The sequence below is a fragment of the Peromyscus eremicus genome, chromosome 3 (genome assembly GCF_949786415.1).
Source record: "Peromyscus eremicus chromosome 3, PerEre_H2_v1, whole genome shotgun sequence".
In the NCBI taxonomy this organism is placed as follows: domain Eukaryota; kingdom Metazoa; phylum Chordata; class Mammalia; order Rodentia; family Cricetidae; genus Peromyscus; species Peromyscus eremicus.
This window is the reverse complement of record NC_081418.1, coordinates 42,900,959-42,918,958: the sequence shown is the minus strand read 5'-3', so window position 1 is coordinate 42,918,958 and position 18,000 is coordinate 42,900,959. Positions and strand designations below refer to the sequence as shown.

The window sequence follows — 18,000 nt, the reverse complement described above, 5'->3', positions numbered from 1 at the left end:
TTTTAAATGCTTATAACATAATTATAATCTCATAGGTCTTATGTAATAGTTTTGTTATATAATCTATGTGGCTTCATGCAGATCCCAAGCCAGTGTTAGCACGGGAACCATCAGGTAAGGCAGGCAAGGAGCAAGCTCAAGAGCAGTTTACAGTCCACACCTCTACATCGTCTTCGTCCAGGTATCCGGAGACTCTAGAGAGGCCTATGTAAAAACAAGCAAGTTCCTATGTGAACTGATTCATGGGAATCATGAGATAGATACTGATGCTGAAGGACAGATTTTTTCCCCTAAAATAACTAAGTGCCAAGTGGAAGATCTAGGGGTGACTGAATCAAAAATGGTAGCACACTTACTTTGTACATTTTTAGTGACACAGGACAAGACTATATGCTTGCCTTGAGGGATCCTCTGTGGCAGAAACTGGTGTGAGATGGGCATAAAGCTCTAGCCCATCCTTCCTAACCTCTCTAGAAGTTGAGCACCACTGGCCACATTTTTGTGACTAAATGCTAATGGCTACCTGTCTCCTCACTCTGTCACTATCAAGCTTCCTATGCAGTATTTTCTGAAGGATTTCTGTCCTATTGGCTGAATGGAGGGAACCTTGGGGATGACAGGGTCACAGTTTGGAAGAAGCCTGTGTACCAGAATTACTAGATGGCTTTGTGATCCCGTGTCACACACCTCCTCTTCTAAGTGTGCTCTGGACTGTGAGAAGAATGGTACAGTTGTACCGGGTCAACTCACTGAGATTTAAGGATCAGTTGCCATAATTTGCCTAGTTGACCCTATTTCCCAGCTTTCCTCTTGGTCACAGTAGGAAGAGAGAGAAGTACTTTTCTGGAGTCTCAGATGATCAAGATAAATGAAGAAGACCTCCAGGGGTTAGGGAGTTGCCTTGAGCTAGGAGCACTTGCTGCTCTTGCAGAAGACTTGGGGACACCCACATGGTAGTTTACAATCATCTATAACTCCCTTTTCAGGGGGTCTTCTGGCACCCTCAGGCCTCCATGGCACCAGGCATGCACACAGTGCATTTACATACATGCAATCAAAACACTCATACACATAAAATAAATCTCTTTTTTTTTTCTAAAAGAAGGTATTCAGTACCAACCTCAGCATTAAACATCTCAGTTTCTAGCAGACTCAGGAGTAAAACTGGAAGCCGTGGACATCCCCGTGGGACCATACAGACTACCTGTGTTTCTCTACCTAACCCACTAACTGCCCCTCTGAACATACTTCTCCTCTCAGGACCGGTGAGAAATGATCTCTGAACAGCTATCATGTGAATCCTCCACACAGCCTCTGTGATTTCATATATTTAGAGTTCAAATAATGCCGGATTTTAACCTACTTGCCTTTGTTTTTCATTTTGTCTGAATATGGTGATTAAGAAGAACAAATAAATTGTGAAGCAACTTTGTGTCTAAGAGTCTATTTTTTAAGTGATTATAAATGTGGTTAGGCACAATCCTAAAGGACAATTAGGGGGACCCAAACATCATGTTGAAAATGAGACCTTTGGGTGCTTGCCTGAAGATGTTATTAGGAAACATTTGTTTACTTACCAACTTTGAAATTTAAGACTGTCTTCAAGTAGCCTCAAGGTATTAAGAACAATAAATAATAATGTGCTGATGGAAAAGATTAAAAAACAAACTTGTTAGAGTCTTTCAAATAATAAAGGATAAATTCGGCTTCAATCAGAATACATGCTCCAAATCCATCTGGCCTGCACCATTGAACACTATGCTGAAAGCTGGAGTCCAGGAGTCATCTCTGTAATGACGCTCTACCAAACATCTAGTAGGGGCCATGACTAGAGTTCCAGAGGATGCTAGAGAGCTCCTGGCTCCTCATTGTTAACCTGGGCCACTGTGGGAAAGGTGGTAACTCTCAAGTGAGTCTAGAGAAAGGGACGAACATTGAGACGGCTGTGACTGGGGGTGAAAGGGCATTGGGGAGATACTTAGGACAGTCCCTTGGGACTGAGATAGAGGGGGACAATGCACGGTTCCTCTGGGAAAATAGGTCTGTGGCTTGGTGTTCCGAGGCTGAAAACTTAAGCGCCAATGTTCCTCTCTTGTGGCATCTTTTCCATGGACTTCATCTCCATCCTGTTTTCTTCCTACTCCAAATCCCAAGTCTCTGTACATAGCCAGGTGGCTCACCGCCCGGGCTGTGTCAACATCATGGAGAGAGCTGGAGGCTCATGTATATAATTCCAGCACCTGACAGGCTGATGCAGGAGGAGTGAATGCAGTGAGTTCAAGGCCGGCCTGGGCTGTAAACTAAAAGCTTGTCTTAACTCAGGGCTGGCGGGTGGTAGGTGGTAACAAGATGATTCAGTGGATAAAAGCATTGTCTGCACAAGCCTCCCAACCTGAGCTGGGTCCCCAGAACCCACGTAAAGGTAGAAGGAAAAAAATCAACTCCACTTAGTTGTCCTGATTTCCTCATTGACAGCACAGCACATACCCATGTCATGCACACTCACACACAATAATAAATAAATGTTACAATACCAGAAAACACACAAAGGGATCAAGTTGTGGAATAGGTGAGCTTCAGCAAATGCAGTGTGGTCAGGAGAACTGTCTTCCCTAGCATAAGGTGTAGCTGAAGTTTTCCTGTGTCCCACCTGGCCCATGGTCAGGACAAATCTCTCTCACCTGCAGGTCCTGCAGCCGCTTGGACCCAAGTAAACACACAGACGCTTATATTAATTGAACTGCTCAGCCATTAGCTCAGGCCTACCACTGACTAGCTCTTACATTTAAATTAACCCATAATTCTTATTTATGTTCAGCCATGTGGCTTGGTACCTTTTCTCAGTTCTGTCTTCACATCTTGCTTCCTCTGTGTCTGGCTGGCGACTCCTGACTCTTTCCAGAATTCTCTTTCTCTGCTTGTCCCGACTATACTTCCTGCCTGGCTACTGGCCGATCAGCATTTTATTTATTAACCAATCAGAGCAACACATTCACAGCATACAGAGCAATATCCACAGCAATAAGGTCTTGTGTCAGCACAGAGAGTATGGGCTTCCTTATATATTTCCTAGTTGGAACCTTGCGCCTAGACATGAAATTTAAAAATAAATTTTATTTTGATACAGGGTTTTGTTATGTACTTAACAGTGGCCTTGAACTGAGGTGTCTTGCCTCAACCTCTTCAGTGTTAGGATCACTGTTAAGTACCACTACACCTGGCTTGACAGAATCTTAAGGGAGACCGATGTGGCCATGTACAGCCTATGTCTTTTCCAACTTCTGTTTTCAATGATCAGATTCACACACACCCCACCACACATGCAAGAGGTTTAAGTACAGATTTTTATCTATAAATAAACTACATTTATGAAAAAATAAGGTTTTATTATTGTAGGCATTGAATTGATGAATAATACACATTAGTTAAAATCATCACAAAATAGAAAGTATCAGCCTTATTTTATAGATGAATAAACTGAGGTTCAGAGAGGGAAGGTAAACTGTCCACATCTTACTGAAAACTAAATTCTAGTTGGCCTCATTTTTACATCTATATTCTTTCTTTTATACTTACTTTGTTATTATTATTATTAATTATTATTTGGTGATGGTGGTTTTCTTTTGGTTTGATTATTTGAGGCAGTCTCATGCCACCTGGGGTAGCCTTGAACTTGTAGCTAAGGATAAACTTGAGCTTCTAATCCTCCTGCTGCCATCTCTCAAGTGCTGGGACTTCCAGCATGTGCCATTATGCCCAGTATGCAATGCTGGCAATGGAACCCAAGGCTTCGTGCATACCAGGTAAATGCTCTACCAACTGAGCTACAGCCTCCATCTTATTTTTTTTTTTCCAGACAGGGTCTCACTAAATAGCTTCAATCTGGCCTTGAACTCAAGTTCGTCCCAATTGAGCTTTCCTAGTGCTGGGATCGCTGGCCTATGGTACCAATCCCAGCCCTGTATACTCTGTCTACACTTGATGGCACGGCAATCGGAGTTTCTTTGTACAGGCTCTGGTCTTTGCAGTGACCTATCTGACGTGTTCTCCCCACGACTTCCTACCCCTCCCCACCGAAGGATGACGTTTTTCATTATTCTAGTCAATCTCTTCAGGCTTTGTTGGGGGTGATATGTAACATTTCCCAGGCATTTTAAAGTACTGGATGTAGTTCAGGTGCTTCTGATATAATCCCCACAGAACTCTGAGAGTCTGGAGAACCTGGCCTAGAAACTGCAGCTGGCAGTTCCAAACGGGTGGAAGGTGGCCAGCAGGGAGTTCAGCACCTAGACCCAGGCACGGCCTGTCCTCCCCTGGGAGTCCTCCACTCCTTTGATTCCACGGAGTGTCATAACCACAGGCTGATGTGAAGCAGAAGGGTCCTTTGAGAAAACAAGTTTGCTGGTGGAAATCGGGAGAATCGGAGGAGCATGCCAGCCCATGCTACCCATGGAAAGGGAGAAGGACAGGGGAGGAAAAAAAAAGAAAAGGAGTGAGCAAAGGCAGTGAGCAGACTGTAGAGTACTGGGCCTTGGTGATGAACCCTGTGGGCTCTTTGTCTCCAAACAACTGGCAATCCTAAAGAGACATGGGATGTGTGGCCATGCAGGTCTCTCAGGGGTGCTATTGTCAAGGAATTAGTCCCTCAAAGAGATTTTTTAAAAATCACCTTTCCTATCTGGTTGGTAACTGGTTGACTCTAGAGTCGTTAAAAGTTAAACAAGAAATGGAAAGAAGGTCTATGACTTAATTTTAGCTGCAAAATCAAAAACACAAATCTAACAGCATCCTGAGGTTAAACTCTGGTTCTCTGAGCAGAGAATTCACAACAACCACCTCGATGAAAAACAACATAACCAAAACAAAAAATGAACATAAATAGACAATAGGAACCAAAAAGCCCTCTGGGGACCCAGAAATCCAGGGCAACCTTGGGCAGAGGCTAGCCGACACAGGATTTAACTGCTCTAAAACAAAGTATTTATTTGGAGATTAAAATTAACTTATTTTTTTCAGAGAGGTTCAAATTCTTAGTTTAAAAATAACAATGAAATTCTTTAACTTAATTTTGTGAGTCTTCAGTGAGTTGGCTCTTCAGTCCATAGCAGCTAAAAGTCAAGAGAGGAGCACAGAAGAAGAAATCAGCTTCCCCTGTTCTAAAATCTGTGCTGCACAGCAAACAACCAAAGATCTATTTACTGCTGTCCAAATCTATGTTCTTCCTTAATTCTTAAATGTTGGAACTTAAAGTGATTTGTCAACACACACACACACACACACACACACACACACACAACTTACTTTAGAACATTGTAAAAACAATTCTCCAATATCTGAATTTCCAAAGTGTTCTGTCATTAGTTAAGAGTCAGGGAAAAAAATTGCCTATGGTGAAATTCTGGTTAATGACCAGGCTGGGAGAACCTTCTGGGGCCCAAAGAACACATCGTCTCTTCCAGAGCTCATATTTCATTCTGTGCTGATTAGCCAGCTACCCATTGGGATAAACTAGAGCTTCAGCATGGCATCCACTCCATAAACAGGCTAGTCTCTCTCTCCGTGTATATATTTCTGTCTCTGTCTTTGCCTCCATCCTTTGATCTCCTCCTCCTCTGCCTTCTGTGGTTGGTTGGTTGTTTGTTTTTTAGGCAGGTTCTCTCATAGCTGGGGCGTTTTCTTAGACTCCTGATTCTCCTACTTCCACATCTCAAATGCTGAGAGTCCGGGTCCGTATCTGCACATCCAGCTCCTCCACCTCCACTCTCTAAGATGAAGACTATGCCCTACGTGCTAGGCAACATGACATGAGTATTTAAGGCAGGGGTAATTCTTTCTAGAAGTTCAATAATCAATTCTCGTCTTTTAAACTTTATTTAATAGGAGACTGTCTCCTTAACCCCTGACTCCATATTAGCCTCACCAATTGTGGGACAATCAGACATTATGTCTGGCTTCAAATGATGCAGTAGGAAGCATGCAGAATTATCCATGAGAACTTTACCCAAGAGTGTACCTGACTCTTACCAAGCCTTTGGATCTAACTTCCAGTTTACAAGAAACACAGAGAAGAACAAGTTCAATAATAGCATAAAGAAGCAATTGAATAATATAGAGCACAGGATATTCCATGGAATAATCAGACAACAAAAAGCTGATGTCATGAGAACGCAGAGCATGTGACCATAGATCGAGGAGACAATGCTAGAGAGAAAAAGTCTTAATAAACAGAATGCCTGAATGAAGTATGAGATCTTGTTTGAATTAAACAGAATCACAAGACATTTGGAGGGGCGGGAGAGGAAGCGGGAATGACTCTTGATGGTCGAGTTATTGTCTGGAAATCGTGGCGATGGTTGTACAGTGTTGTCAATGTGCTTAATGCCACTGAATTGTATGGTTAAAACAGAATGCTTTACACTGTGTACAACTTACCACAGTTTTAAAACAACATTTTAGGGGACAAATAAGGAAATTTAAAATGTGGATAAATAGTTAATAATGTTAAAACTTTTGTGGCTCTTGTTAGGCATGATTGTGGAACTGTGTTTGCCTCACAAAAAACATGCTTATATTTCAGAAGTAAATGTTGAAATATTCAGACTACCTATAAATTCTATTTAAACAATGAATAATCTTATCTCCCTTCAGAAAAGAGGAAAATGAAGACTATGTTGCAAAAGTTTGCAATCATTCGATTTCCATGATAGATACTGTGTGTTTGTGTCATAATTCTGCCTCTTTCTAACCACACTAGGATTGTGCAGGGGGAAGCAGCAAAGGACAGAGCCTGCTCATGACAATCCAGATAGTGGTGGGCATCACAGTGTAAGTCTGCATAAGATTTACATTCATTTAAAAATCACAGAGGGAAGTTAAAGAGTAGAGAGAAAGTTCCAGCGCAACAGTATCCTGTGTAGGGAGTCTGTAGGTAGAGTTGCTGCTGCCTTTAGCTGGAATAGCTCCTTACCTATCCCCAACTTCCTTCAAGGGTTGAGCATGATGACATGAAAGATCAGACAGCTGCATTTCTGGGAACTAACAGAGAGGGATCAGAACTGTTTCACCCAAGGCACACTGCAGATCATTTTCCTTTTAAGAATCAATATACTGCAAGCAAGTCACTAGGTCACGTCTCTTCCTGGAGGCCACGCAGCTCACTTCCATCCTTATCCTCTTTCATGGCTAGCTGTGATCTCAGAACAGAAGAGAAGGAAAGGAAAAACTCACCACACATATTGCCATTAGAAGAAGTCTCTGGGAATTGTAACTGATGGCTTTCTCTATCCCACACTGATAAAAATCTGCAAAGCATTTCATTTTACACAAACAGCTATAACTTTGATATAAAGCACAACTCGCTTTAGTAATTACACAATTTCTTTCTGGGTTAAAAATTCTATTTGAAATCTTGAAATGTGCAGATTCCTCTAACACTAGCATGTCCTCATGTGTCCCTGGATAGCTATGAAAGCAGTCCAACATATTTATAGATGACAACGTCATGTCACAGTGTCAAAAGTTTGGACACTGCAACGGATCAGCGATTGGCAAAGAACCTGCAACATTCTTACTCAAGGCATCTGGAAGGTCGTTTGACCTTTTCCTCTACCTCCATCCTCACAGATCTGCCTGAGACCTTCCTCCTCTGCTTCTGTTTTGAGTGGTGGTTCTACTGGACACAAGTGCCCTCTTTGTCTCTTCTAGCATTGTGAATATATCTCCCACTGTCTCCTGGCATCCACTGTTTATGTGGAGAAGTCTGTTGTTTATCGTATTTGGGTTCTTTTGTACACAATGTTTTTGCCTGTGTCTTTCTTGTTGTTGCGTGTGTTTGTTGTTGTTTGTTTGTGGTGTGGGGGATTGAACCCAGGGCCTCATGCATGCTAGGTAAACACTCTTTCACCGTGACACACCCTCAGCCTGTTTGTTTTGCTTTGCTTTTGTTATTGCTTTATCTTGTTGCTATCACCATTCTTCTCATTCTCTGTCAACACTTTTACTTTGGTGTATCTAGGTGTAGAAGTTGTTCTTAGATAAGTAGACCAATGTATTTCAAACCATTTCAGGTGTTTGGTGCCCATTATCTCACTAAATCCTTGCTCCTGGTGTGCATATGTTGATATATTCACCACGATTATTTAAAAATTGTACATAATGCAGTTTCTCATTTTAACCATACAATTCAGTGGCATGAAGCACACGGACAACATTGTGCAACCATCGCCACGATTTCCAGACAATAACTCGACCCATGAAGAGTAATTCCTGTTTTTTCCCTTCCTAGTCAACATTCTTGGGATTCTATTAAGTTAGAACAAGTTCACATACTCCGTTCAGGCATTCTGTCTCTTGAGTAATTCCACATTTGTCTGAGGCTCTTTTTCATATTTCTTCACTCTGTCTGATCTTGAGATCAAATAACCTCTATCTTCAAATCCGCAGACTTGCTGGCTACTGTGGCACATTCCCCTTTAATCCTAGCATGCACAAGGCAGAGACAGACAGATCTCTGTGAGTTCAAGGCCAGCCTGGTCTACAGAGGGAGTTGCAGCCACAGCTGCATAGTGAGACCCAGTTTGAAAATAAATAAATAAATAAATAAATAAATAAATAAATAAATAAATCTGCTGATTATTCTTCTAGTACAAATCGACGGCTGAGCACTCCTAGTGAACTTTTTTACTTCAGTTACTATACTTTCAACTCTAGAATTCCCATTATTTTAAGTCATTTCTGTCTCTCCATTTACACTGACAATTCCTAGCTAGTGGGACATTTCTTCATGCACCCCTTTCTTCCGTAAGCATGCTTTCCTCTGTTCTTTGAACATCTGCCTTGAAGTCTTTAAGTCTGACATCCAGGCTACCTCCTAAGCAGTTGCCACTGACTCCTGTTTACCTCCCTGTATATGAGACATATATTCTACTTTGTTTTTCTTATTGCCAATAGGGTGTTTCCAATAGTGTTTTCTAACAATGCTGATTGCTGATTCTCTAGATGGAAGGCTTATAATCATCCATATACTCGGTGAGAGTCCTTTTTCCCATCTGCTGTTGCTCATATGTACGTGTCAAGTGGAGCAGCTGGTGTTACCCTTAGAAGGTTCAGTACATACACATTCGGTCACCTGCACAGTCACTCCGGGATGGCGGTGCTTCCAGGAAACCTGACTGTCTGTCCATCCCTCCCTCTTTCTCTGCTGCTTTCCTTCAAGTTTTCTGCCTCTGGTGACATGACCCCTTCCTGTTAGGCTCACACCATGCCATCTAATTGCACTATTCTTCTCCACGGTGCTCTGGGGCATACATTGCTCCACACCGATCCAGTTCCACGGAAGCATCTTCACAGTGGTATCTGAGGTCAGTCTTCAAGATCTGTCCTGAGCCCAGAGGGCTCTTCTTGGTTCTTTCTTTCCCGGGTATTCTCTAGTAAACCAACCAACCTAAAGTTTGTCTGTTTCTCTCATGGAACCACGTTTCCTCTTCACTGCTTATTACCCAAGTCTCCATTGTTCACAAGGACTGACTTCAGTGTGAACTCCACGCCCTCTTCCAAAACACAGTATCTTTTCATCAGCGCTCTCTGTTCTCAGAACTGGCCCCTTTCCTTACACGGAATCTCTAGGGCTCCCCTCTTGGACATGGGGCACTGTCAGTTTCCCGCTTCTCTTGGACCGATGTGTCTGCTTCACAAAAAGAGCACTGAGTGGGAGCAGCGGCCTCTGTGTGGAGGCCCTGTCACATTCGAAATAGTGTGGATGCTATTGGTCCCCGGTTTTATGAGTCTACCATATCTAAGTGGAGGCTTGGACAGAAATGAAGTCCTCCCACCTTTTGGCTGCACTTTTTTAGGGAGTGCGGTGGAATTTAGCACCTACAACATCGACGTGGCAAGATGGGGATACTGTAGGCCTTGACTGTCTTGAGAGCCCCGCCTTCCTGGGCAGGGTGGAGCTCCGGTCACAACAACCTAGGCTGGAGAGGGGTGGGAGCAAGGGAGCAGCTTGGGGGTTTAGATGCCATAAGTTCCCTCCCTTACTGAAATTTAGTAGATTTTCTTAATAAACGAGCATTTGCTGTATACCCTTAGGAAGCTTTCCAGAGACTTTGAATGATTGTTTTTACAATATGAATGTTTTGTTGACAGGGGACTGTAGGGCTCCTCACAGCATCATTCTGGAAATCGCTTTCTAATAGGATCCTAATAGCTATAAACATTGTCTTGACTGCTAATCATGTTTTTCTGAGCTTCCCTCCAGGGTTCAGGCTCTGAGAAATGGAGGCGAATTTGGAGATAAAGTACTGCTTGATCATTCCAGACCAAATGAAAACTTCATGGACATGCTCTAAGAACTGCACAGAATACCACAGATAGTGACCAAAACAAACCAGAAGACCTACTAATCCCTAGACTTCTCCCTGGTTTTTGGAGGGATGGTACATAAAGCAGTCGGTCTCCTCTGAGTTGAGTTCCCAGGAATGGTTTATTAGAGTACTTCTTACTAAGTTCCCCAAAACACGGTATGAGAGTTAGATTGGATTTACAGTAGAAAAAATTTTCACCAAATCAACGCTGTTCCTCCTCTCGCCTTCGCCTTTGTTATGAGCAGATATCCTTGAGATGTGTGCTCCAACTTCAGGGATTGCTATGCAGAGGAGCTACAGACTGAGCCTTGGCCCAGATGACTGTGGAGGTTCATGCCAACTGTCAGCATGCTGAGCTCTAGAATCACCCGGAACGTGGCCTTCTGGGCATGCCGGTGGGAGACACTGTTGATTAGATTAATTGAGGTGGGAAGACCTGGCCACTGTGGATGGTACTGTTCCCTGGGCTGGGTCCTGGAATGAATGAAATGAGGAAATGGAACTGAGCACAAGCATTCCTCAACATCCCCTTCTAATTATTAATAGGATACAACCAGCTGCGTCAAGTTCCCGCTGTTTGGCTTCCCCGCCATGACGGACTGTTCCCTTGAACAGAGAGCCAGAAGAAGCCCTGCTCCCTAAGGTTGCTTTTGACAGGGCATTTCATCACAGCAACAAGAACAGAAAATAAGACAATGTTCTAAACACACTGACCCTGTGGTTGGACAAATAAGCAAAGTCACAAAGCTGGGAGGTTTTAATTATGAAAGGAGGTTAGGAAATTTCAGATTCTATGTCTAGTAGTATCTACTGTTCTACGTCACAATAATGTCTCATCACCTGATAAGTCATCCAATCCCAAGTGGTTGGTCTTAAACACATGTGTATATGAGCAACACTAAACGGACTCAGTAAGTTTTATATATGCATGTTTATGTATTGTGCATAGCAATATATATATATAGTTATATATATGTAACAATAATAAAGAAGAATAGGTCGTGAATTTGAGAGGGGGTAGGGACATGGGAGACATTGGAGGTGAGAGAGGTAGGGTGGAAATGATGTAGATTCAGCACTCATCTATGAAATTATCAAAAAATTTAAGGTAAAAATACAGTTAGTACCTAAATGAACAATTACAAATATTTATTATGTAGAACATAATTTTTGTAATATATACACATCGCAAAGTAGCCAAATTGAACTGGCAAACATGAATTACTTAGCACAACTGTCAATTTTTCCATGGTGAAAAGATGCACAATCTGCTCTTTTTGATCCTCAGAAATGTATGCGTAGGGACAACAGTAATTGGACTCAGTGGGTTATTAAGAAAAAAAGGAAAGAATATGTAGTCAGCAGGGGGGCCTGCTGGGAAGTCCTAAGGGGATTTGGAGGGGGGTACTGGGATGGATATGCTCAAAACACATCGTATACCTGTATGAAATTCTCAAAGAATAAATTAAAAATATTATAAAAAACATAATCTCTCAAACGTGAATGTTTTTTTCTCTCACTTAAATTGAAGCTGGTCCCTGAATAGTTAGTTCTTCCCATGATTCTGTCGCACTAATTTGGGAAGAAGGCTTTCCTCTAACAAGATCTCTGTAAAGAGGTCCTGGCCCTGACGTAATTCACGCTGACTTCTTAGCACTGCTCTCGGCCATGGGAACACTTGCAGGTCAGGAGGAGTCAGTTCTACCAGCTCAAGAAGTTGACATTGACCTCCTCCCAGAGAGAAGGTCTAACAAGCTCATGAGGACCTTCATGCCACCACCCCCCATGTGAACAACGACAGCAACCGACCAAAACAAGCTCCACCCAGTTTTCTCACTGGCAACGGGCTGTCTCAGCACCGTGAGCAAACACCCGCCAAAAGCAACTGAAGGAAGGAGGGGCTTATTTTTGTTCATAGTTCCAAAGGGTATACGGTCCTTGATGATGGCAAGGCACGGCAGCAGGTGCTTGAGGTGGCTGGTCACATTGCAGCCACAGTCAGGATGCAGAGGGAGATGGATGCCCGTGTCCAGTTTGCTTACTCTTTAGTGTTCAGTCTGAGATGATCCCAGCCCACGGAATGGTATCACCCACCTTTGGGGTGGATCTTCCCCTCTCAGTAGAGCTGGTCTAGATAATCTCTCACAGATGTGCCATGGTGATTTTAAATTCCACCAAGCTGACAATTAAGATTAACCATCACTCTGCCGGCAGAAACTCTGGGGCACAGTCTCATTGTTTAATATCTTGAAGTCCCCCAGAAGGTCATTCATATACTGGAGCCTAGGTCCCCAGTGTGGTGGTGATGAGGTAGTAGAGGCTGGTGAAAAATAATCAGGATGTGGAGGCTCTGCCCCTATATGCAGATTGATGCTGGGTTAATGAATCCCACCTTGCCATGTGACCTCCTCGACATGCACATCCACTGTTGTGAAGCCATCTACCATGAGGTCCTCAACAGACCAGGCAGATGGCAGGATCATACTCTTGAATCCCTAGACTCCTGATAAATAAACCTTTCTCCTTTACAGTGTACCCTACCTCTGGTATTTTGTTATAACAACACAAAATTAACAAAAGCAAAATCTAATGGGGAGTTGTTGCTTAATCAAAATAAAATTTTGGAAGTAGATGGTGATAATGGATGCATAAGATTGTAAGCATACTTGAAAAAAAAGTACTACTTGGAACCCATGGCAGGTGTATTCTAAGCACATGCTGTACCAATGACCTACATCTCCAGTCCAAGATCAGGCATGTACTTTATGTCATCAAATTGTACACTTAAAAGTGTCCAGTGGTAAGCTCCATGCTATGTCTATTTCAAGACATACACATATACACACCACACATTCGGGGCTTCACTGCTGCTGGCTTTCTTTTGTTAGTTTTTGTTTCGAGATAAGCTTTCATGTAGCTGCAGCAGTCTTTGAATCACTAATCACCTGGCCTCCATCTCCTGAGTGCTGGAAGCTGCTGGCTGTCTGTGAACAGTAGTTCTCAAAATGCTTCCCAACATCCAGCTTGGGGCTTTGCCAGCATTTGAGTTTTTCAAGAGCCAGGCTTAGGCTTCCGGCATATTTTTGCCATTCCTATGACAAATGAAAAGGAGATTAACTTCCCCCAATCGCTGCCTATGTCTCAGACAGTTGGAAGAGAGATGTAGCTGCTTAAGAGCTCAAGGATGCAGAATGGCCTGGGATGGGTGTCTGCACATTTGGAGTTAGCCTGAATTGGTGTCTGCTTCCTTGTGCTCTCGCTAAGTGGTAGCTAGCAGGATGCTGATTTGTTAGACTTAATCTAGAATTATGACAACACAACCTCAATTAGCTGCCAATAGTTTTGAACATCCTTTCCTGATCAATCATGCCTTTTTCCTGTTAGCCCGCTACAGCCTTGTGACCCAAGGCTCTGGAATGGATCAACCCGCCTACGTCTGCACACAGCTCTGTGTCTCCATGGAAACAGCTTGTCAGGCCCTGCTTGGCTGCAGGTACCGAAGACCTCTCATTTGCAGCCTGGGTTCCACACAGACTCAGTCTTAGCAACCAGGCAGGTGTTAGGAGCCTCATCTTTTCTAGCCGCCAGGGTCTGGGACCTCATCAAGCCTCTTTTGCATTGCACCAGAAAGCCCCCAGCTCCACTGGCATCCAGGTGGTCCTCAAGGGAATGGAAGGGTTTCTGCCCCAGGCTCCTCCCAACAGGTCTTCCTTTCTTGCTGTTGCCCCCACCTATCAAACCTAGAGTCATCAGAATGCCTGCCGCCCCCACCTGAAGCAACAGCTTTGTACCTCTCAGACCCTCCTGTCTGCATTCCTGTTGCCTCTGGTGTTGCCTGGGCCGGCATCGGTTCCTTGTCTCAGGACTGCAAAATTCTCCACACTGGTCCTAATAGTACGGTGCATACAGTCTCCATCTTACAACCACTTTCCAAAAACGAACATAGTAACGTCATAGAAAGAGGCTTTGGAGGGTAGGAGAGGCAGGATAGAGGGAGACTGAGTAATGCATGCCAGTTAGAAAGGAATGATAGCACAACAGGCCGGACACAGTTTACAGCAAGTTACTCCATACTTTATAAAGAGCGAGAAGAGAGGCGTTTGCAGGCTCTGAGCACAGGACGTGACAGATGTCCAATGAGAGGGAAAGGCCGATCCTGCTGATTTGATCAATGCACACTGCATATATGGATTGAGTCATCGCACTCTACCCCATAAATATAAGCAATTATTACATGCCAATTAAAATCAGTTAAAAATAAGATATTAGAATTAAAATGTCAGAATTTGATTATACCTATCATGGATTTTTTTTTTCTCCTGTGTATGTTAATTCCTATATAATTCTATGTAAAAGGGAGACCGCTTGAGTACTCCACAAACTATGGGCTGGACATTGTATGTTAGGTATTATAGAAATAAGATTGACTATGAACAGAGTCCTAACTTTATTATTAATTATAATTTAATTATAATTATAATTTATTATTAATTATAATTAACTTATGACTTCCTTTAGGATTCTGATTATGTCTGCTGGGAAAGCCAGAGTCAGGATGAAGCCTATTTTTTGAAGTATTCATTTCTTTTTAAAATTTATTTAAAAAACCCAAAATATTATTAATGGGAAATAAAAAGAGTAACTCACACTTTTCCCATAGACATTTGTATAAAGTTTGTTTGATTAAAAGCCAGATATAGAGCTGGGAATGAAGCTGTGTGGTACATGTGACCCTAGAGTATGGATGGGGAAATGCACACACACACACACACACACACACACACACACACACACACACACACCACCCCTCTCATGGGCTAAGAGAACAAACATCTGTTAATGTCCTTCCCTCATCCTAGGACAGTTAGTGGCTCCCACTTCCCTCAGATAGACTTCAGACCTTGTAAAAGACAAGCAAGAGCATACCATTATGGACTGACCCGGCTCACCTCCCAGACACGTCCTCTCTCATCCTCTCTGACGGCAGCTGCTCATCTTCTGTGCTTCTCCCTGGCCTTTGCCCCTTGGCACTGCTTCCTGCTCCTGGCTCCATGGTGTGTCCTCTTCTTGCATGTCCTGATTCCATTTCTGCTGCTGGGATGAACTACCTTGACCAAAAAGCAACGTAAGGGAGAAGAGGTTCATTCTGGCGCACAGGTCCAGGTTACAGTGTATCATTGCAGTGGATTCGAGGCAGGAACTTAAGGCAGTCAACTCATTACATCCACAGTCAAGAGCAGAGAAAGAATTGAGCCATGCTTGCTTACTTGTGCTCAGCTCCCTCCCTGTTTATTCTGTCCAGGACCCAAACCCAGGGAACAGCATTGCTCACATTCAGGGTGGGTCTCCCCCTCCTGAATGCACTTAGGAAAAGCCTGTCACAAACATACCCACTGGCCAACCTGATTGTGTTAGTTACTTTTCTGTTGCTGTGATTAAAACACCACGATGGGGGCTGGAAGGATGGCTCAGTGATTGAGAGCACTGGCTGCTCTTCTACACGGGGTTCAATTCCCAGCACCCACATGGCATCTCACAATTGTCTGTAACTCTAATTGCAGGGGATCTGACACCCTCACACAGACATACATGCAGGCAAAACATCAATGCACATAAAATAGAGACAATTGTTTTTTTAAGTTAAAAAAACCCGCCATGATCAAGGCAAGTTAGAGAAGAATTTACTTGATCGTAAGACTCCAGAGGCATAAGAGTCCCTCATGGCAGGCATCTTGGTGGCAGGTGGCAGACATGGCAGCAGGAATAGCTCCCATCTCAAACAACAAGCAGCAAGCAGAGAGAATGAACCGTAAATGACATGAGTATATTATGCTCTCAACGCCGACCTCCAGGACATAAGATCCACACCTCCTAAGCCTCCCAAACAGCACCACCAACTGGGGACCAAGTATTCAAACATCTGAGCCTATGGGGGAATATCCTCATTCAAACCACTGCACGGATCTGGGCAATCCCTCATTGAGACTCCTCCCAGATGGTTGTACATTGTGTCAAGTTGTTAACAGAAACCATTGTAGCACCCTTTTGTACAATCTCTCACACATTTTGGAGGACTGTGCTCTCCACTATACAGTTTTGAGTTTAAGTTTTTTTTTCTTTTTTTCTTTTGAGACAGGGTTTCTCTGTACAGCTTTGTGCCTTTCCTGGAACTCTGTAGCCCAGGTTGGCCTCGAACTCACAGAGATCCGCCTGGCTCTGCCTCCCGAGTGCTGGGATTAAAGGTGTGTGCCACCACCGCCCGGCATGAGTTTCTTTAAGTTTCAAGTGTCTCTCCCACAGTTTCCTACTTGCCTTTCTGCTGTGGAGGGCAAGATGTGTGCCCACCTCCAGCTCAGTGCCCACCAGTTACTCAGATGCCTGCTGCACAAAGGGAGAATGGCAGGAGCCTCTGGAATAACAATGTCACCCCACGCTGACGGCACACGGGCCCTGTTTCAGGGTCTCCTTTGGCTCTGTAGCTCTATACTCCACCAGCCTAGGCCGGCTGCACCTTAGCCACATGCCAAGGCACTGTAGCACAGGCTGCTGGCCACTGTGTTTTGGGATACTTCTGTAAATGGGTCACTGCCTCCGCTCAGCTCTGGCTACACCACTGGTTGCCTCCTTCTTTCTAAGACACCTGGGAGGTCTGCAGCAGCCTTGGGGCTGGGCCCATATGGCTATGGCAGCAGCTGGAGAGCCATTCCTAAGAGCTGAGATAAGGAGGAAGCTTTCTCCCGGAGTCCCAGAAGATTCCTTTCTTGCTGGTGGTACAACTTCACCCAGGCAACGCTTTCCTAGGGGAATCCAAGATCTGAATCACAGTGAGAGGAGAAAACAGCCAGCCGTCTGAGGGATGGATACGACCTGTCCAGTGTCTCCAGGAGACAGGACTGTTTGGTCTTGTTTGAGTTTGTTCTGTCAGGGGGCTTGGGGTTAGCGGTAGTGGTAAGTAACATATGTTCAGACAGCAATCGAAGCGAGGGGTGAGTGGATGACGACCCTTGTCCCCCCGAGTCCGATAGTTGATCTAGGAAAGAAGCCAGAGGCAGGGGCCCAGCCACATGGGCACACGATGTGGCGTGAGGCAGCAGGCACCCTTCAGCCCCCATCTACTCACTTTCTCCTAAATCATCGCAGCTTTGGTCTTCTAGAAATGAGAGGCCAACTTTGGGCCGTAGACCTGGATGAGATGCAGAAAGAACGGATTTTGTTTCAGTGTGAGCGGAAGGCTAGCTCAGACAGAGAGGGGGAGGAGCAGGCACAGGCCCAGTTCCACTTTGTCCACTGCAGTCAGTAAGCAAAGGAGCCATTAAACGAGAAAATGTATGTGAAGGCACTTAGCACGGTGTTTGGCAAATGCACGGGATTCAATAATATTGACTTGTTCATTTTACGTTCACTCAGTGGCAGGAGCTGTAAGGCAGATTTGTGTGCAGAGAGGGTAACGGGGTAGCAGTAAGGGGTGGGGACACTCTCTACCTGGGGAGTTGATCAATTTTGCCATTAGATGTTCCTTCCTTTGACTCTATCGAAACCCCCAAATCCATCAGAGGCAAAAAAAAAAAAAAATATTATCTTCCGATATTCCCTGACAGTGGTAGAGATAACATAAATGCATTAAAAACCATAGACG

The 18,000-nt window shown here is 43.9% G+C and overlaps 1 long non-coding RNA gene across 1 annotated transcript in view; it reads right to left on the bottom strand.

The window, feature by feature from the left end:
* The window catches only part of LOC131906773 (uncharacterized), a 139,173-nt gene that overhangs the window by 8,537 nt on the left and 112,636 nt on the right, over positions 1–18,000 (bottom strand). Inside the window, exons 4-5 of the long non-coding RNA XR_009378197.1 lie at positions 15,314–15,472; positions 1,578–1,643 (exon numbers count right to left, since the gene is read on the bottom strand). This is a non-coding gene — a long non-coding RNA (uncharacterized LOC131906773). The remainder of the gene's footprint in view (positions 1–1,577; positions 1,644–15,313; positions 15,473–18,000) is intronic.